The sequence below is a fragment of the Pan paniscus genome, chromosome 12 (genome assembly GCF_029289425.2).
Source record: "Pan paniscus chromosome 12, NHGRI_mPanPan1-v2.0_pri, whole genome shotgun sequence".
Taxonomy (NCBI): Eukaryota; Metazoa; Chordata; class Mammalia; order Primates; family Hominidae; genus Pan; species Pan paniscus.
Genome location: NC_073261.2, coordinates 38,912,289 through 38,934,670, shown reverse-complemented (window position 1 = coordinate 38,934,670; position 22,382 = coordinate 38,912,289). Strand labels below are relative to the sequence as shown.

General features: G+C 43.1%; 1 non-coding gene across 1 annotated transcript; it reads right to left on the bottom strand.

The window, feature by feature from the left end:
* Window positions 1-14,133: 14,133 nt before the first annotated feature.
* Window positions 14,134-14,237, bottom strand: LOC112438944 (U6 spliceosomal RNA). Its single transcript, XR_003027260.1, has one exon. It is a non-coding gene; the product is annotated as a U6 spliceosomal RNA (small nuclear RNA).
* Window positions 14,238-22,382: the final 8,145 nt, after the last annotated feature.

The following is a 22,382-nucleotide window of genomic DNA, read 5'->3' as shown; positions in this document are numbered from 1 at the left end:
TCACTTGAAGCCAGGAGTTCAAGACTGGCCTGGACAGCATAGCAATATATCATCTCTATTTTCTTTTTAAGGTAATTAATTAATTAAAATAAAATAAAATGTGGCATGTATGTTTGGAACTTTGTTCACAGATGTCAGGAAAAATTACAAAATGCACCATTACCCATTTGAAATAGCTTTTAACCTGGTTTCATCAACAAGGTGTCTCTAAGAGAAAGAGTAACAGATATAATTAAAAATTATTTGTTAACTTTGTAAAAGGCTTTATGATATATTTCTCAGGAACTGAGAGAGGGAATAACACTAATAACTTGGAACACATTGTTTTCTTCATTGAATGGTTTCTATTTCTTTGAATTTTTTTTTTCTTTTCATTTGTTGACTTGCTTTAATCCTCACAACCTACCCAAGGGCTATTGAGAATCCCACTCCATCATGTTTCAGCATTGTATAATTGGTATGGTTGTCTCTCTAAGTTCTATCCCCTTCAACAAAGAGGTAGTATCCAAAATTGCCACCTGTCTGGTCCAAGCCGTGATGACCTCAAGACTTCATTATTATAATAAACTTCTTTTTTTTTTTTTGACACAGGGTCTCGCTCTGTCACACAGGCTGGAGTACAGTGGCGTGGTCATAGCTCACTACAGCCTCAACCTCCAGGGCTCAAATGATCCTCCCACCTCAGTCCTCAGAGTAGATGGGACTACAAGTGCGTGCACCACCACATCCAGCTAATTTTTAAACTTTTTCATAAAGACAGGGTCTTACCATGTTGCTCACGCTGGTCTGGAACTCCTGGGCTCAAGTGATCCTCCCATCTTGGCCACCCAAAGTCCTGGGATGACAGGCATGAGCCATACGTCTGGTCAATAAAAGACTTTCAAGCAAAATTATATTAGGATAAGATTCTGGGAGAAAAAAAGAAATATAAAATTTCCAATTTTTCAAAATTGTTTATGTATTTGTCAGTGGCCGATAAATACAAAAGTCATTGTGGAATTTAGATTACATTGGATAAATACAAATTGGGGAAACAATCATATTTTAAAATTATGTATGTATGTATATGTGTTTATGTATTCAAAAATCACATTTTTCAAACTAAACAAATTAAAAAATTGTAATGTCTGTTATATGAAATAGTATATAGTTTTAAAAAATTCTACCACAGGGTACATGAGCCAAAAATGTTGGAAGCCATTCCTCTAGATGGCCTATCTTCAGGAAAGCATAGAATCTTGGGAACTCCTCTCCCCTAACATCTGCCTTGAAATATTTACTGATTTTTAAAATTCTTTTTTTTCAAGATTTCCTACCACAATGAGCCACTTGATCCACGCCATCAACCTTAGGCCCTCTTCCCTTTCTCGTTCAACAGTGGACCCGTCCCTGCCTCCATTTCTCCTCCCTTCCCCAAACTCCCTTCCCATCATCCTAAAGCCCAAGACCCTCTCAGCCTGGTTGGAGCTCTGAGCTGCCTGTAAACCTGAAAGGATTTATACCTCCATGACTAAAATGAACTTTTACTGCCATCATCTAAGTCACTTAATTGAAAAGTACATTTGTCCCTTGGTATCCGGGAGGGACTGGCTCCAGGAACTCCCTCAAATACCAAAATCTGTGGATGCTCAAGTCCTTTATATAAAATGGCATAGTATTTTGCATATAACCTACACACATCCTCCTGTATATTCTAAATCATCTTTAGATTATTTATAGTACCTAATACAATGTAAATGCTATGTAAACCATTGTTGTACTGTATTGTTTAGGGAATAATGACAGGAAAAAAGTCTGTGCATGTTCAGTACAGACTTTTTTTCTTTTTCTGAGACAAGATCTGGCTCTATCGCCCAGGCTGGAGTTCAGTGGCGCAATCTCGGCTCACTGCAACGTCCACCTCCCAGGCTCAAACCATCCTCCCATCTCAGCCTCCTGAGTAGTTGGTAGCTGGGACTACAGGTGCACACTACCACAGCCAGCTAATTTTTGTATTTTTTTGTAGAGATGGGTTTTGTCATGTTACCCAGGCTGGTCTTGAACTCTCGTGAGCTCAAGCGGTCCTCTCAACTCCTTCTTCCAAAGTGCTGCGATTACATGCGTGAGCCACCACACACGGACAGAGGCAATTTTTTTCTCCAATTTTTTTTCTTTTTTCTTTCTCCAGTGTCAGTGTTGATCCAAATATTTCCAATCTGCAGTTGGTTGAATCCACCAATGCAGAACCCACAGAAACAGAGATCTGACTGTATCGGACCTTGAATCATTCAGGTTATATCCAGAACAGTCCATGTAGCCTCCTGTATTTTTGTCTATGAGTGACCTAAGGCTGAAGGCTGACTTTGACCTCGAGGTGAGTGCCTGAAGGCACCAGTTATCACAGCCCTTCAGGGCCACTCTTGTTTAATACCTCTCAATGGTGCCAAATACTGTGGAAAACAGAATGCAATCTCCCAATTTCCCTCCTTGACTGGGCCAACCTTATCTTACTGAACTCAGTTAAGGTCACTTTCCTCCTCTCCTTTCTCACTAAACTCAATCACCCCACTGTCCTTAAGCCTCTGGTACAGGTCTAGCTCTCTTGTGCCCCTCTCCTCTGCCTTCACCTTCAAGGTCCTTTAGCCTGAAGTGTTTTCCAGACTCCTTCAGTGATTGGCTGCCTCTTTCTCTTCGGGTTTGTTGCAATTTGACAGTAACTGTCAAGATGTAAGATATTTACCTATGAGCCCATATGAAGAAATATTCATATAGTAGCCCATAACAGTAAAAGGATGATTATTGCAACATCTTTTATTTTTATTTTTTACACAGAGTCTTGCTGTGTCACCCAGGCTGGAGTGCAGTGGTGCAATCATAGCTCACTGCAGCCTTGAATTCTTGAACTCAAGTGATACTTCCACCTTAGCCTCCCTGGTAGCTGGAACTATAGGCGTGCCACCACTCCTCACTAATTTTTTTATTTATTTTTATTTTTTATAGAGATGGGTCTAAGTATGTTGCCCAGGCTGATCTTGAACACCTGTACTCAAGAAATCCTCCTGCCTTGGCTTTCCAAAGCACTGGGATCACAGACATGAGTCACCACACCCAGCTCAGCATTTTTTTGTTTGTTTGTTTGAGATAGGGTCTTGTTCTGTTGCACAGGCTGAAGTGCAGTGAAACAATCATGACTTGTTGCAGCCTTGATTTCCCCAGGCTCAAGCAATCCTCCCACCTCAGCCTCCTGTGTAGCTGGGACTACAGGCATGTGCCACCAAGCCGAGCTAATTTTTAAATTTTTTTATAGAGTTGGGGGGGTCTCACCATGCTGCTCAGGCTGATCTTGAACTCCTGGGCTCAAGCGATTCCCTGCCCTGGCCTCCCAAAGTGCTGGGATTACAGGTGAAAGCCACCACACCGGCCTTTTTTTTTTTCTTTTTTAATAGATAAGGGATTTCGCTGTGGTGCCCAGGCCTGTCTCGAATTCCTAGGCTCAAGCAGTCCTCCTACCTCTACCTCCCAAAGCACTGAGATTATAGGCATGAGCCACCAGGCCCAGCCTGGCCGTTTTTTAAGAGAAAAAAATTGTTAAGAATTTAAACACTCTTTAAGAAAGGAATGGTAAAATGGTTGTACATATGCAGCCATTAAAAAGAGTGAAGTAGATCAATAAGTCCTGGCATGGGTAGAGGTCCACGGTACTGAATATTGCATGTAAAAGAAGAAAATCACAGCACATATAGAGTGTGTAGTCCCATTCATGTAAATACCACAAAGCTACCAGCCTGTGTGGATATAGAAAAAGTTCCAGAAAGCCTCACACCAAGCAGGAGTGGAAGAATAGGAGAAAGGGCATTTTTCTTTTCCTCTACTTATTTCTATTTTGTGTGAGCACTTTACAGTAACTGTGTGTTTATGTACTAATATAAATTTGAGGTGAATTTGAAGGCAAGGAGCTATCTGCAAATTGGTGTCATGCTAGGGAAATATAACCTTCCAAAGAGATACCAAAAGTTTAAAGCAACCTCCCTGGCACCTGCCTTGAGCTGAGCAGGTAAGATGTGACCCATTGCCTTGGTGCTAGAATTGTCAGCTTGATGCCTATTGTCCGCGGCCAGGCACGGTGGCTTATGCCTGTAAACCCAGCACCTTTGGAGGCCGAGGCGGGTGGATCACTTGAGGCCAGGCGGGTGGATCACTTGAGGCCAGGAGTTTGAGACCGGCCTGGTCAACATGGTGAGGCCCCATCTCTACTAAAAATACAAAAAATTAGCTGGATGTGGTGGTGGGCACCTGTAATCCCAGCTACTTGGGAGGCTGAAGGAGGCTGAGGCAGGGGAATTGCTTAAGCCTGGGAGGCAGAGGTTGCAGTGAGCTGGGATCGTGCCACTGCACTCCAGCCGGGGCGACAGAGCAAGACTCTGTCTCAAAACAAAACAAAACAAAACAAAAAAACGCTTATCGTCCAGAACAGCATCACATCTTTTGACATAAAGCTGTTGGATGGCACAGGCGGGGCCACCATGTGCATGGATGTCATCATGGTTAGTGTGTTAGGCCATTCTTGCATTGTTGTAAGGAAATACCTGAGGCTAGTAACTTGTAATAAAAAGAAGTTTAATTGGCTTACGGTCTGCAGGCAGTACAAGAAGGCTGGTGCCAGCATTCATTTCTGGTGAGGGCCTCAGGAAGCTTACTTCTTGAAGTATTATGTGGTGCAAAAGTAATTGCTGTTTTTGCCATTACTTTTAATGGCAAGTAAAAGTATTACTTTTGCACCAACCTAATAAGTACTTACTGGCTGAAGGTGAAGTAGGGAGCAAGTGTCTCACATGGTAACAGCAGGAGCAAGTGGTGGTGGGTGGGGGAAGCTCTGCACACTTTTAAACAACCAGATCTCAAGAGAACTCGCTATCTCAAGGACAGCACCAAAGGGATGGCACTAAACCATTCATGAGAAATCATCCCCATGGTCCAATCACCTTCCACCAGGCCCCACCTCCAACTTTGGGAATTACAATTCAACATGAGGTTTAGCAAGGACAACATCCAAACCCTACAGTTAGAAATGGTTCATTTCTTCTTGCTGGGGTTCCCAGCCAAGGCAAAGCTTGTTTTTCTTCCCTGGGGCAAGAGAGGGAAATGGGGAGAGTGGCAGGGGCCAGGAGATGAGACAATAGAAATGGAAGAATAAATGAATCAGGAGAATAAAGAAGAGAGGAGAAGAACAAAGGGGAGAAGATGGAAGAAGAGAGAAGGGAACGGGATGGGACAGGCAAGAGCAGAGAAGAGGAGAAGAAGGTGGAGAGGAAATGTGAAGGGAAAGGAAGGAAAAGGAAAGGAGGAAATATGAGGGGAGAGAAGGAGAGGAGAGGAATTCTTATCACTCAAATTTTAGGTCAAAGAGGGGCAGTTGAGAAAGGATGGAAAGAAAGAAAGGAAGACAAAAAGGAAGAGAGAAAAAGAATGAAAACTCAACCTGATGGTGACTACTATTTTAATTTCTAAGCCAAGTAGGAGGAGAAGATAAATATACACTATAGGTTGTTTTTGAACAGCTGATATTTGGGAATGCTTTGCTTTCCGACCTCTGCCAGTCTAAATAAACCAAGGTGTCTATTGCTGCATAACAAATTAGCCCAAAACTTAGTAGCTTAAAGCAACAAACATGTATTATCTCACACAGTTTGTAAGAATCAGGAATCCAAGGGTTGCTTAGCTGGGTAATTCTGGCTCAGAGTTTCTCACGAGGTTGAAGTCAAGATACAGCCAGGGCTGCAGTCATCTGAAGGCTTGACTGGGGCTAGAGAATCAGATGCTTCATCTACACTGACTACAGGCCTCAGCTCCTTGCCAGCTGGGCCTGTCTGTAGGACTGCTTGAGTATCCTCATGACATGGCAGCAAGCTTCCCCCAGAAGGAGTGATCCAAGAGAGCAAGGTAGAAGTCACAGTGTCTTTTATGACTTACCTTGGAAGTCACAGACCATCACTTCTACCCTATTCAGTTGACCATACCCACCTTTTATACAGTGTGGAAGGGAACTACAGAACAACATGAATATCAGAATCTGGGGATCATTCAAGGCCATCTTGGAGACTGGTAATCACACAAGGCAAAAGAAAAAATTCTTTTTTTTGAGACAGAGTCTTACTGCTCACTGTCACCTAGGCTGGAGTACAGTGGCACAATCACGGCTGACAGCAGCCGCAACCTGCTGGGCTCAAGTGATCTCCCCACCTCAGCCTCCCAGATAATTTGGACTATAGACGCTCACCACCATGCCTAGCTAATTTTATTTTATTTTAGTAGAAACAAAATCTCGCTATGTTGCCCAGGCTGGTCTCGAACTCCTGGGCTCAAGCAACCCTCCCACCTCAGCCTCCCAAAGTGCTGGGATTACAAACACCTCACCTGGTCTAACAGATAAATTTCTGATGAGTGGTCTCTTCTCTAGATGTTTACAGTGACTCAAGAATTAGTCTTGTCAAATCTCTCTGGGATGCTTAACACTCAGCAGTTTCTCTTCTAGCTGTATTCTCTGGAGACATGTGTACTAATGGACAAGAATATCCCTAAAAGCATTGTTCTTGGACAAAAGATATTTGATAGCCCAAACACTATTCAGCAATTAACCACATAAATTGTGCTATATTTATATGACATAATACTCCAACTATAAACCCACTATCATGATTAACCAACTATGACCATATGCAACAACCTAGATGAATCTCACAATGTTGAACAAAAGAAGCCAGACCAATATATACTGTATTAGTTCCCAGTTAGATAAAGCTTAAAACACTCAAATCTAAACTAAACTGTTCAGGGCTGCCTACTTAGGTGATAAAACTATAAATAAAACAATGAACTTATCAGCATAAAACTCAGGGGAGTGACTTCTTTTTTGGGGTGATGGAAGGCGTTACAATCAGGAAGGGGCAGGATGAAGCTTCTGACAAAGTTTTATTTCTTTGTCTGAGTGCTGATTACAAGTGTTTCCTTTTAAATAATACCTTAAGCCATAGATTTACATGTTGGGCACTTTTATTTATATGTATCATTTCACAATAAAAGGGCTTTTAAAAAAAATCTTAATGCTCCAAGATCCTGTCTTAGAAAACAATCAACAATGATGATAATAATAATCAGCCTATAATGTGCACGTAGGCCCCATCCCTCTGCAGTATGGGTGATGGGGATTTGCAGCGAGTAGGGAGAAGCTTGTACCCTCAAATCAGTGACACGCAGTGAACCCTGACCCCTGGTGCCCATGGCTGCAGAGCCTCACATTTGGACTCTGGGAACTGAATCCCTATTGTGGTGACCTCTGAGCTTCTCCTTCCAGAAACCTTGGTCCTGGAGGAATTTCAGTCTTGTTCTGCCATCATGGGTCTCTCCCATCACCCATCCTTCTTTGCCTGCTCCCTCCCACCCCTTCCAATCCTAGCTTTTCTGAATTTCTTTTGTTAAGCTGACAGAAGCCATAATTGAGCCTCCTGACAAGAGCTGGACTGTGCTTTTCTCTCTCTTTTCCTTTTTTGCAATCTACAATGAGCCTTCCAAGTTCATTACCGCAGATGGTCCTGGTCAGGACCCAGGGCCTGATGGCAGAAGCTTATTATCCAGCCTCGGGGACAGTGAGAACTGGCTGGCAGCCGCAGTCATTTTGAAGCAGTCATGTCCAATTAGAAGAAACATTAGGCACTTTCCTTCTGGAGCCCCATTAACAAATTAGTCGTACCACAAACTGAGAGAGACTGGATGGGACCAAATACCTTTTGACCACTGGATAATTTGATAATTTGGAGAAGAAACAGTGCAGAACACTGCTGTGTGTGTGTGTGTGTGTGTGTGTGTGTCTGTGTGTCTGTGTGTATGTGTTGGAGGTATGAGATAGCAGGTGGTTTGGGAGGAGGATTTGACCCCATATGCCTGTGCCACCCAGGAATGAAATCTTTCTAATACTAAGCTATGCCTGTTACTGGGTTAAAATGGTCAGGGATTTGGCAAGAATGGCTGTCTTTTTTTGTGGTCAGTATTTCATCCATGCTGGACTTGCTGGATTGTAGAAGCTGGCACTGTGTCCTTATGAATTTTTGTTAAGTTTTAGTTCCAGGAAGTTTGTGGGAAGAGTGTTGGGAAATCCAATGCCCCATGTACCTGCTGTGATAAAATAATCTTAATTTACTGTTTTAAAATTATGTTGGCTTTTTAAAATATTGGTTGTAAATGGCTTGCTCAGGAAAAGTACTAATTAGACCTCTGAGATTTTTTAAATTCCAAAGTCTGAACCACAAATAAGTTTTTGTTGCTAAGGAAACCACTGCATTCAAATTACCATTGCAAATTTAAATTGCCATTTTAGGTTCATTTGCAATAGAGCAAAAGATTGGAGCAACTCCTCTAAAAGGGTGAGAGAGAAAGGAAGATGAAGTAAAGAGGAAAGGATGTTACTGGTGAGAACACAATTCCTATTTTTGATCGACAGCTGAAGAACTAAGAAAATCTAGAAGCAGAGGACTGCAGAGAAGGCATGACAGGTTATCAATCTTGAAGTCTCCCATTAGAAAGATTCCTAGAGATTTTCTGCCAACTCCTATTCAGTGCAGGAGTGTTCTTTTTATTTACTATAGATCTTACACATATAAACAAATAATAAGAGAATCTTATAAACAACTGCATGCCAATATGTTCAACAACCTAGATAAAATGGATGGGTTCCTTTAAAAACATAATTTATCTTATCTGTCATAAGATTAGAATTAAAAGAATAAAAATTATAAAAAATTAAAAGAAAAAAGTAACTTATCAAAACTAACCCAAGGAGAAATTTTAAAATCCAAATAGCTTCATATCTATTAAATATGTTGAATTGTTATTATTATTTTTTGAGACAGTCTCACTTTGTCACCCAGGCTTGAGTGAGTGCAGTGGCATGATCTTGGCTCACCGCAGCCTCTGCCTCTCAGGTTCAAGTGATTCTCCTGCCTCAGCCTCCTGAGTAGCTGGGATTACAGGCGCCTGCTACCACGCCCGGCTAATTTTTCTATGTTTAGTAGAGCTGGGGTTTCACCATGTTGGCCAGGCTGGTTTTGAACTCCTGATCTCAGAAGATCCACCCGCCTCAGCCTCCTAAAGTGCTGGGATTACAGGCATGAGCCACTGGGCCTGGTCAAGACAGTTATTTCTAAAAAGCAGTGCTGAAACTGTGTATCTTTTAAGGAAAAAAATTTAATCCCAACCCAATCTCACTCCACATGTAAAATTAATTTGAAATTAATCACAGACAAAACATAAAAACCAAAACCAGAAAGCTTCCAGAAACAAAACACAACAAAAAGCAATCTTGAAGTTATCAAAGATTTCCTGAACAGGACATAAAAAATGTTAAAGAAGAAATAAATAAATTTGACTTTATAGATACTTCTATTCTCCAGAGATAATAAAAGGGCAAGCCACAGACTGGGAGGAAATATTCACAACGTGCATATGTAGCAAATGTCTTTAATCCCAATAAGAAATAGTTCAGGCTGGGCGCGTGGCCCACGTCTGTAATCCCAGCACTTTGGGAGGCTGAGGCGGGAAGATCACCTGAGGTCAGGATTTTGAGACCAGCCTGGCCAACATGGTGAAACTCTGTCTCTACTAAAAATACAAAAATTAGCCGAGTGTGGTGGTGGGCATCTGTAATCCCAGGTACTCGGGAGGCTGAGGCAGGTGAGTTGCTTAAACCTGGGAGGCAGAGTTTGCAGTGAACAAAGACCGTGCCATTACACTCCAGCCTGGGTGACAAGAGCAAAACTCTGTCTCAAAAATAAATAAGTAAATTAATTCATAATAATAATTCATACAAATTAATAATAAGAAAACCAACCCTTTTCTTTTGAGATGAGGTCTTGCTATGTTGCCCAGGCTGTTTTGGAACTCCTGAGCTCAAGTGATCTGCTCGCCTTGCAAGTGATCAGCTCAGGCTGCAGTGCAGTAGCTGTAGCCTTGACCTCCAGGGCTCAAGGGATCCTCCCACCTCAGCCTCCCAAGTAGCTGTGGAGGCCAGAGGATCACTTGAGCTTGTGCGGATATTATATGTGTGATTTCCACGCATATAATCCGTTTAATATTCCCAACCATTCCGTGAGGTGTCTGCTTGTATTCTCATCCTGGAGACAAAGAAAGTGAGATTCAAAAAGGTTCAGAGAATGTCTCAATAATCCCTCCCAAAGTGCTGGGATTACAGGCGTGTGCCACCGTGCCCAGCCCCCAACCCAATTTTTAAATGGTCAAAATTTTGACCAGAAACCACCAAAAAAGATATGCAAATGGCCCATAAACACATGAAGTTATGTTCGACATCATGAGTTATCAAGGAAATGCATATGAAAACCACAATAATAGCTAAGTGTTAAAAGACCGATAATTACAAGAGTTGACAAGGATGTGGAACAATGAGAACTTCATACACAGATCGTGGGAGGGTAAAATGCTACAACCACCTTTGAACACCGATTGTAAGTTTCATATAAAAATGACACGGCCGGGTGCTGTGGCTCACACCTGGAATCCCAGGACTTGGGAGGCCAAGGTGGGTGGATCACGAGGTCAGGAGTTCAAGACCAGCCTGGCCAAAATGGTGAAACCCTATCTCTACTAAAAATACAAAAATTAGCCGGGAAATGTAGTAGGTGCCTGTAATCCCAGCTACTCGGGAGGCTGAGGCAGAGAATTGCTCAAACAGAATTGCTCGAACCTGGGAGACGGAGGTTGCAGTAGGCCGAGATTGCACCACTGCACTCCAGCCTGGGCAACAGAGAGAGATTCCATCTCAAAAAAAAAAAAGACAAAAACACCTATATTATGATCCAGCAAATTCCACTTCTAGGTAGCAGCGGATGTCCACAAAATCACTTCCATATAAATGTTTATATAATAGTAGCTGCCATGTTCTGAATGTGTCCCTCCAAAATTCATGTTTTGGAAACTTATTTTATTTTATTACTATTTTTTAAAGACAGGGTCTCACCCTGTTGCCCAGGCTGGAGTGCAGTGGTGCGATCATGGCTCAGTGTAGCCTTCACCTCTGGGGCTCAAGCAATCTTCCTGCCTCAGGCTCCTGAGTAGCTGAGACCACAAGTGCACACACCACTGTGCCTGGCTAGTTGTTTAATTTTTGTAAAAATAGGCTCTCACTATATTGCCTGGGCTGGTCTTGAGCTCCTGGGCTCAAGCCATCCTCCCGCCTAGGCCCCCCAAAGTGCTGGGATTACAGGCGTGAGCCACCATGCCTGGCCATGTTTTGGAAACTTAATCCCTAATGCAACAGTGTTGAGAGGTAGGGCCTTTGGGGAGGTGATTAGATCAGGAGAGCTCTGCTTGCATGAGTAGATTAATGCTGTTATAAATGGGCTTGATGGAGGAAATTGGACCCATTTTTTCCTTTCCACTTTCCACCATGTGAGGACACAGTATTCCTCCCCTCTGGAAGATGCAGTGTTCAAGGCTCCCTCTTGGAAGCAGAGAGCAGCTCTCACCAGATGCTGATGCCTTGATCATGGACTTTCCAGCCTCCAGAACCCTGAGAAATAAACTTCTGTTCTTTATAAGTTACCCAGTCTAGCATTCTAATATTATAGCAGCAAAGACAGACTAAAACAGTAGCTTTATTCATAATAGCCAAAAACTGGAAATCAACCAAATGTCCATCAATGGGGGACTTGATAAAGAATCTGACGTACATCTACACAGTAGAATATTACTCAGCAAGAAAAAAAAACACTGAATTATTGATACATGCAATAACACAGATGAATCTCACAATTATCATGCTGAGTGAAAAAAGCCAGACAAAAAGACTACACTGTGTATTTCATTTACATAAAGTTCTGTAGCAAGCAAAACTGATCTGTGGTGACAGAAATAAGATCGGTCATGAGCTGGGTGAGCAGTCACCACAAAGGGGCAGAAGGGAGCTCTGTGAGGTGAAGGAAGTGTTCTACATTTTGAATAGGTGGTGGGTAAATGGCTTTATAAGTACCAAAACATAGCCAACTGACTACCAAAATGGGTCCCTGTCCTATACGTAACTATACCTCAATCAAGGTTTTGTTTGTTTGTTTGTTTGGTTGGTTGTTTTTTGTTTGTTTGTTTGTTTGTTTTGAGATGGAGTCTTGCTCTGTTGCCCAGGCTGGAGTGCAATGGCGTGATCTCGGCTCCCTGCAACCTCTGCCTCCCAGGTTCAAGCAATTCTCCTGCCTCAGCCTCCCAAGTAGCTGGGATTACAGGCATGTGCCACCACGCCTGGCTGATTTTTGCATTTTTAATAGGGACAGGGTTTCACTGTGTTGGTCAGGCTGGTCTCGAACTCCTGACCTCAGGTGATCCACCTGCCTCGGCCTCCCAAAGTGCTGGGATTACAGGCGTGAGTCACTGCACCTGGCCTTCAAGTTTTATTTATTAATTTTTACATGGGTGGGACCAGATTAGAAAGAGGTGTGAAAATTGAAGAGGAGCTTGTGTTGTATCCTGCAGCCAATAAGAAACCACCATAGTTGCTTACCAGAGAGTGATAGGATGAAATTAATCAGAATCATTTTAATTCACCAAATAGCTGTTGGGGCAAGGCATTGTGCGAGATAGTGCAGCAATTCTGACGGAAATAATACAAATAAAAGTCATTTATTCTTGTTACATTTTACCTGTTCCACAACCAATGCACTTCCCAGTACACTGAGTAGACTGGACATCACCCCCAAAAAACCTGCTAAGATGAACCACCACATCCGGCGAACTCCTTCCACTCTTTTCTCTTTTTTTTTTTTTTTTTTTTTTTTTTTTGAGACAGGGTCTCACTCTGTTGCTCAGGCTGGAATGCAATAGCTGCAGCCTCGACCTCCAGGGCTCAAGGGATCCTCCCACCTCAGCTTCCCAAGTAGCTGGGACCACAAACACAAATCACAATGCCCAGCTAATTTTGTTTTTGTTTTTGTTTTTTTGTAGAGAGGGACACTCAATATGTTGGCCAGGCTGGTCTTGACTCCTAAGCTCAAGTGATCCATCCGCCTCGGCCTCTCAAAGTGCTGGGATTACAGATATGAGCCACAGCACCCCGCCAACTCCTTTCAACTGTCGAAAAACAGGCCGGGCGCAGTGGCTCACGCCTGTAATCCCAGCACTTTGGGAGGCTGAGGTGGGCGGATCACGAGGTCAGGAAATCGAGACCATCCTGGCTAACATGGTGAAACCCCGTCTCTACTAAAAATACAAAAAATTAGCCGGGCGTGGTGGTGGGCACCTGTAGTCCCAGCTACTTGGGAGGCTGAGACAGGAGAATGGCGTGAACCCGGGAAGGTGGAGCTTGCAGTGAGCCGAGATGGCGCCACTGCACTCCAGCCTGGGCGACAGAGCGAGACTCTGTCTCAAACAAACAAACAAAAAAACTGTCAAAAACAAAAAAAAGTAAATATGAGTGGTGATGGATATGCTAATTAGCTTGATTATGGTGATCATTTCACAATGTATACATATATAAAAACATCACATCGTACACCTAAAATATATACAATATTTATTTTTCAATTATGCCTCAATAAAGCTGAAAACAATCATTTAATATGAAAGGACTTTTCTGACTGGGCATGGTGGCTCATGCCTGTAATTCCAGGACTTTGGGAGGCCGAGGCAGATGGATCCCCTGAGCCCAGGAGTTTGAGACCAGCCTAGGCAACATAGCAAAACTATGTCTCTACGAAAAAATACAAAAATTACCTGGACATTGTGGCTTGAGTCTGTAGTTGAGCTACTCAGGAGGCTGAGGTGAGAGTATCTTCTAAGCCCAGGAGGTCAAGGCTGCAATGAGCCGAGATCATGCCACTGCACTCCAGCCTGGGTGACAGAGCAAGACCGTGTCTCAAAAAAAGGAAAGAAAGAGAGAGAGAGGGAGGGAGGGAGGGAGGGAGGGAGGGAGGGAGGGAGGGAGGGAGGGAGGGAGGGAGGGAGGGAGGGAGGGAGGGAGGGAGGGAGGGAGGGAGGGAGGGAAAGAAAAGGAAAGAAAAGAAAAAGAAAGGACTTTTCCTTTCTGGCTTAGACTAGGTTTTATTCATCTCAATTTCCCCTTCTCTCTCTCTCTCATTACTCCAAATCTTTATTTATTTATTTATTTTAATGGAACACTCCAGGAATTTGCATGTCATCCTGGCGTAGAGGCCATGCTAATTTTCTCTGTATTGTTCTAATTTTCAGTATATGTGCTGTGGAATCAAGCCTAAATCTTCATTGGTCTTCATTGGTTTTTAAAAAATTATTGTAAAAGTATACATTCTTATTGTAGAAACAAAACCAAACCAAAGAAATATAAACATTTATGACTTAGATTTGGAGTGGTAAATGCCTCTGATTTCATAGGGAGTCATTTACAATGGAAGCAAATTACATGATATTGCTGTAAAAAGTGTTGTTGTTGTTGAAAAAGTGACACCTGGCTGGGTCTGGTGGCTCACTCCTGTAATCCCAGCACTTTGGGAGGCAGAGGCAGGCGGATGACGAGGTCAAGAGATCGAGACCATCCTGGCCAACATGGCGAAACCCTGTCTCTACTAAAAATACAAAAATTAGCCGGGTGTGGTGGTGCATGCCTGTAGTCCCAGCTACTCAGGAGGCTGAGGCAGGAGAATTGCTTGAACCCAGGAGGCAGAGGTTGCAGTGAGCTGAGATCGCACCACTGCACTCCAGCCTGGGTGAGAGAGCAAGAGTCCATCTCAAAAAAAAAAAGAAAGAAAGAAAACGTGACATCCTGCCTGCTTAACTAGTCTCCATCATCACTGGACCCCTGAAGCCATGTGAGTTTGCAACCCCTTCTGTACGCTCAGTCCTCATCCTTGGACTGGTTACTCCCCTCATTGGGGTGGAGGAAAATTCCAGCTAGCATTTACAGGTCCCTGCTATGAACTAAGTGCCTTTCCATGTAGTATGTCATCAGATCCCAGGGACTAGCCTTAGAGGAAAGGCACTGCTCTCCTTATTTTTCAGATAAGGGCATGGGGAGTTGAAGCTCAAGGTCATGTAGTCTGTGCAAGGTCAACACTAATGAATACAGGACTCTAGTCAAATGTAGAAAATTAATTCTGAACCGTGTGCATTTAACTCTAGACTGTACCACCTCCCTAAAGAGACCCAAACCATGACTTGTAGCGACCTTGAAGGATAAAGGCAGGTCCAGCAGAGGGTCTAACATCCAGGGAAACCTCCCTGGAGAGCTTGGGCTTCACTAGGGATCCTTGGCTCCAGATGGAATAAGTCCTGAATGGGTGACTTTCGGGTTGGGTGACAAGCCAAGGGAAAGATATTCTGGGGGGAGGGGATGGGACAATAGGAAAGCAAAGTCTCTTTAGCACCCTCCATGTTGATGATTTCTATTTTTAGAATCGTCAAGTTTCCTTTCCTTCCTTCCTCCCTCCCTTCCTTTCTTTTTTCTCAATCTCTCCTTTTTCATCCAACTGAAACCTGTGGGAAATGCTGGTATCTTCCTGAGCTGAAATCTTTTAAAAATTTTTTAATCTGATTTCAGAGAGGCATGTGTTGATCCCTCCATTGTCTATGATGGAACAAAATCTCAGACCCGTAATTATCTCTTCTCCTGGCAGGCCTTAAGATGAAACAGACAGGAAGACCTGAGCGGATTCTTCTCAGATGCCACCTCTTAGCACTGGGCTTTGCGAGCCTGTTATTTGGGGCGCTGCAGAAGGCAAGGCCCTATCCCGCCAAGGATCAATGGGAAAATAAGCAGTTGCTTGTGAATAGACTGCGGTCTCCTGCAGTTGTCAGGCCTCCTTGGTAATGGCTATTTATCCCCACTTAATTGCTACCTGGGTTCCCCTCATTCTGTGCTGGCTGGCACTTCCCACCACTGCCACCCTGGGCAAACTCAGGGCAGCCTGCAGAGGTGCAGCATGCCTGCCCGCCAGCCCCTTCACAGAAGCTGAAGATGCTGATGACCTCAGCAGTTGTGCATTGGTGACACCACCCTTTACTGTCTCTCTCCTGCGTGATGTTACCCTGATCATCGATGCCTCGTGACAGCTGTACTGGCTGAGCCTTGAGATCTGCTTGCCAGCCATGCTGTGTCCGGGTGGTTCGTGGGTAGACTTGAGTGATAGTACTTCTATCTGACAACAAACAGTCTGAAGCTGAAAGAAAAAAAAAGAAAAGAAAAGAAAAGAAAAGTGTGTTCCTGGAAAGCGGAAGAGCCCAGAGAACTTCAGAGAAAGGGCCTCTAAGCCCATCTATGTCTGGATGTCTTGTTATGTGATATGATAAATGGATACCCTTAAAATAAGAGAGAAAAACACATTAGCACCTAAGTAAAAATCCCACACAAAATCGGATAAACCAAACCACACAGTATAGCATGAGTAAATTTGACAAATATAAACTAGCTTGAACTTGGAAAATCAAATCCTGTAATTTATAAGCATCAAGAAGAGACAACTCACAGAATAGGAGAAAATATTTGTACATTATCTACTAGACAGTGGCCTCGTGTCCAAAATATATAAAGAACAATGACAGTTTAACAGTAGAAAAACAATGCTAGCCTGACAAAGGCAAGGCAAAAAAAAAAAAAAAAAAAAAAAAGATAATCCGATTTAAAAAGATTTGAACAGGCATTTCTACAAAGAAAATATACAAATGGGGCAGGGCATAGTGGCTCACACCTGTAATCCCAGTACTTTGGGAGGCTGAGGAGAGACGAACTCTTGAGACCAGGAATTTGAGACCAGCCTGAGCAACATAGCGAGACCTCATCTTTACTAAAAGAAAAAAATTAGCTGGGCATGGTGGCTGGTGCCAGTAGTTCCCGCTACTTGGGAGGCTGAGGTGGGATGATGGCTTGAGTTCAGGAATTCGAGGCTGCAGTGGGCTGTGACTGAGCCACTGTACTCCAGCTTGGGCAACAGAACAAGTCCCTGTCTCAAAAAATAAATTAAATAAATAAATAATGCAAATGGCCAATAAGCACATCAAACAATGTTCAACACAATCATTGGGAAAATGTAAATCAAAATTACAATGGACTACCATTTCACATCCACCAGGATGGCTATAAGCAGACATATAGACAACAGTAAGCGTAGGCAAGGAAAAATCATACATTCTCATACATTGCTGCTGAGAATGTAAAATGGTGCAGCCACTTACATGCTGGAAAAAGTATGGCAGTGCCTCAAAAGTCAAACATGGAATTACTATTCAATCCTATGCATAGAGCAGCACTTCCACTCTTAGTTCATGAGAACTGAAAACGTTATGTCCACGCAAAAGCTTGAACACGAATATTCATAGCAGCATTATTTACAGTAGCCAGCAAGTAGAAACAACCCAAATGTCTATCATCAGATGAATGGATAAATAAAATGTAGTACAGGTTGAGTATTCCGAATTTGAAAATTTGAAATATAAAATCTGAAGCTTTTTGAGCACGGACATGATGCTCTTTTTATATGTTGAATGTTCAAACATTCAACATATAAACATATGAACATATGCTTTCAAACATTGCTGTTCAACATCATCTCATTATCAATAACTTACGTTTTTATTTTCTGAGGTGACCACAGATCACATTATTCTTGATGGATTAATTGATTCATGACCTCCTAAAAGACAAAAATGGAAAGAAGTTCAGAGAATAAATAGCATTAATTATTCAAATTTTAATTAATAAGAATATAAAACATTTTTCCTAAGCAACAAGGAAAATAATAGTCATGTCAGTAGACCTGGAGACACCTCCGTTCGATGATGTGAGGAGTAACTTTAAGACTCAGACATGACACAAAGACTCTTATTTTTCATTTGTTCACTTACTCATCTCTCAAACCACTACTGGTTGTTAGTTTGTGCTGGGCCCTGGGGAGAGACTGTGATGATGCTCAAAGGAAATGTTGATTGGGAACATTTAGAATTTTTGATTTTTGGATTTCGGATGCTCCACCAGTAAGTATAATGCAAATATTCCCAAATTTTAAAAAAATCCCAAATTTGAGGCCAGACACAGTGGCTCACGCCTGTAATCCCAGCACTTTGGGAGGCCAAGGCAGGCGGATCACCTGAGGTCAGGAGTTCGAGACCAGCCTGACCAACATGGAGAAACCCCGTCTCTACTAAAAATACAAAATTAGCCGGGTGTGGTGGCGCATGCCTGTAATCCCAGCTACTCGGGAGGCTGAGGCAGGAGAATCGCTTGAATCCGGGAGGTGGAGGTTGCGGTGAGCCAAGATAGTGCCATTGCACTCCAGCCTGGGCAACAAGAGCGAAACTCTGTCTCAAAAAAAAAAACAAAAAACCCAAATTTGAAACATTTCTGGTCCCAAGCATTTTGAATAAAGTCTATTCAACCTGTATATTCATACAACGGAATATTACAGAGTAATGAAAACAAATTTGGTATGATACATACTACAATGTGGATAAGCCTTAAAAACATTATGCTACAGGTAGGCATGGTAGCTCAAGCCTATAATACCAACACTCTGGGAGGCCAAAGCAGGTGGATCACTTGAGATCAGGAGTTCGAGACCAGCCTGGTCAACATGGTGAAACCCCGTCTCTATGGAAAATACAAAAATTAGCCAGGCATGGTGGCACACGCCTGTAATCCCAGCTACTTGGGAGGCTGGAGCACGAGAATCTCTTGAACCCGGGAGGCGGAGGTCACAGTGAGCCAAGATCACCTGAGCAAAAAATCATCTGTCTCAAAAAAACAAAACAAAACAAATTATGCTAAGCGAAAGAAGCCAGTTGCAAAAGGCCAACAGTGTATGACTCCATTTACATTCATGTGAAGTGTCCAGAATAGGCAAATCCATGGAGACAGAAAGTACATTAGTGATTGCCAGGGGCTGGCGGAGGAAGAAATGGGGAGTGACTGCTAATGAGTATGAGGTGGCTTTTTTTTTGTTTTTTTTTTTCTTTGAGATGGAGTTTCGCTCTGTCACCCAGGCTGGAGTGCAGTGGCACGATCTCAGCTCACTGCAACCTCCGCCTCCCGGGTTCAAGAGTATGAGGTTTTTTGGGGAGTTGATGAAAGGTTCTCAAATTAGACAGTGGTGATGATTGCACAACTTTATGAATACACTAAAAGCCACCAAGTAGTACACTTCTAAAGCATGACTTTTATGGTATGCAAATTATATATCAATTTTTTTAAGTCTAAAGCACAGTTCTCACTCTCAAATAGCTGACAGTCTTCAGTGTTCAAACATTGCTGTTCAACATCATCGAATTATCAATAACTTATGTTTTTATTTTCTGAGGTGACCACAAATCACATTATTCTTGATGAATTGATTCATGACCTTCTAAAAGACAAAAACAGGAAGAAGTTCAGAGAATAAATAGCATCAATTATTCAAATTTTAATTAATAAGAATATAAAACATTTTTCCTAAGCAACAAGGAAAGTAATAGTCATGTCAGTAGACCTGGAGACACCTCCGTTCGATGACGTGAGGAGTGACTTTAAGACTCAAACATGACACAAAGACTCTCATGTTTTTATTTGTTCACTTACACATCTCTCAAACCACTACTGATTGTTAGTATGTGCTGGGCCCTGGGGAGAGACTGGGAGTTTCCTCAAGGACCTCAGTGTCTAACGTAAGGGCTAAACCTGTGACCAAATTCTTGTAGTGCTGATGATAATGTGCTAGAAGGGCCATCACAGCAATGTTCCAGGCCCAGCAGGACCTGACCGACAGTGCAATTGTTTTTATGCACAGATATTCTCAAAGGGCCCAGAATCAGCCCAGCATTTGACTGCATTTCCTCTCTTACCAGCAGCATTTTCTCCAAGTATATGTTATGACCCCAAATCATCAACTGACAGCACAATCATGACCTCTACAATGTATTAAAAATGTGAAGTAAGTAGCCATGGACAGTGGCACATCACCTATGGGACCCACTACTTGGGAGGCTCAGCCCAGGAGTATTGCTTGAACCCAGGACTTCAAGGGTGCCTTGCACTGTGCTATGATCGTGCCTGTGAATAGCCATTGCACTCTAACCTGGGCAACATAGCTAGACCCTGTCTTTTAAAAAATTAGCCTGGAATGGTGGTGCACCTGTAGTCCTAGCTACAAGGGAAGCTGAGATGGGAGGATCCTTGAGCCCAGGAATTTGAGGCTGCAGCCAGCTATGATGACACTACTGCACTCCAGCCTGGGTGGCAGAGCAAGAGTCTGTCTTAAGAAAAACAAATAAATAAAAATTAAAGTTTTAAACAAATCAGCAACATATAAAAAACAGTGGCCAGGCGCGGTGGCTCACGCCTGTAATCCCAGCACTTTGGTAGGCTGAGGTGGGCAGATCACGAGGTCAGGAGATTGAGACCATCCTGGCTAACACGATGAAACCCCATCTGTACTAAAAATACAAAAAATTAGCCAGGCGTGGTGGCGGGCGCCTGTAGTCCCAGCTACTCGGGAGGCTGAGGCAGGAGAATGGCATGAACCCAGGAGGTGTAGATTGCAGTGAGCCGAGATCGTGCCACTGTACTGCAGCCTGGGCGACAGAGTGAGACTCCGTCTCAAAAATAAAATAAAAAAAATAGTGGCCAGGCACAGTGGCTCATGCTTGTAACCCCAGCAACTCGGGAGGCCAAAGTGGGAGAATCACTTGAGGCCAGGAGTTTGAGATCAGTCTGGGCAACATAGCAAGACCCCATTCTCTACAAAAAAAAAAAAAATTAGTTTATAAAAATAAATAAATAAATATGTAATAACAATTAAAAGATTTTAAATAAAAATCAAAATGTCTAGTTTCTTTTAAAAATCTGGGCTGGGCCAGGTGCAGTGACTCATGCCTGTAATCCCAGCACTTTGGGAGGCCGAGGCAGGTGGATAACTTGAGGTGAGGAGTTCGAGACCAGCCTAGCCAACAGGGTGAAACCCCATCTCTACTAAAATATAAAAATTGGCCAGGTGTGGTGGCATGCACCTATAATCCCAGCTGCTTGGGAGGCTGAGACAGGAGAATAGCTTGAACCTGGGAGGCGGAGTTTGCAGTGAGCAGAGATCACACCACTGCACTCCAGCCTGGGCAACAGAGCAAGACTCTGTCTCAAAAAGAAAAGAAAAAAAAATTTGGACTGAGTGTGGTGGCTTACTCCTGCAATCCAAGCACTTTGGGAGGTGGATTGCTTGAACCCAGGAGTTTGAGACCAGCCTGGGCAACATGCAAAACCCCGTCTCCACAAAAATACAAAAAGTAGTTGGGAATGGTGGCATATGCCTATAGTCCCAGCTAATTGAAAGACCCAGGAGGGAGGACCACTTGAGCTCAGGAGTTCAAAGCTGTAGTGAGTTATGATCATGCCACTGCACTCCAGCCTGGGCAACAGAGCAATATACTGTGTCTAAATTAAATAAATAAATAAAATATTTTTTTAAAAACCTGGAAGTGCTGGACTTCTGTACTGGCATATAACTCCAAGCTAGCGTAGAATAGTAGCTGTTTCCACTGACCAGATGCACGAATGGGCCAAGACTTCCATAACCTGCCTAGGATCGATGAGCTGGGTGATGGGTTCAAGGGACTGCATTATGCTGTCATCTCTTCTTTGCATATATTTTTAGATGTCTATAATAACAGGTATAACAGGTTTAAAGCAAATGAAAAATTCAGGGTATGCATTCTTCAAGTGGCCACAGTCTCCACCCTGTGCTACTGTAATTGAGGCAGAGTGTTAGTTACCATTCACTGGAATTGAGCTACTCTTTTTCTTAGTAGTATTGAAAGTCTACTGATGGCCGGGTGTGGTGGCTCACACCTGTATCCCAGCACTTTGGGAGGCCGAGGCAGATGGATCATTTGAGGCCAAGAGTTCGAGACCATCCTGGCCAACATGGTGAAACCCCGTCTCTACTAAAATACAAAAGATTAGCCAGGCATGGTGGTGCGTGCCTGTAGTCCCAGCTACTAGGGAGGCTGAGGCAGGGGAATTGCGTGAACCCAGGAGGCAGAGATTGCAGTGAGCTGAGATCACGCCATTGCACTCCATCCTGGTGACAGAACAAGACTCCGTCTCAAAAAAAAAAAAAAAAAAGTCTACTGACATGTTTTCACACCTCTCCTATTTGCCTCATTTTCTTTTCCTGTGCGTGGCTCCTGTACACTCCTTCAAGTACACTGTCTCTAAAAGAAGTCTTAAGCAGAGGGCACAGCCTGGTGGCCAATGGCCAAACTCTGCCCACAGATGTGTTTTGCTTGGCCCAAAGAATGTTTTCCTTAATAAGAATGTCACAGGTGGGCATCACTTGCTAGTTTTCCTAGTCCTTGCCTCCCACTACCTTATGATCCTCTGGCCCAATACACATTTATGTTCCTTACCTTGTCCCTGTAGGCAT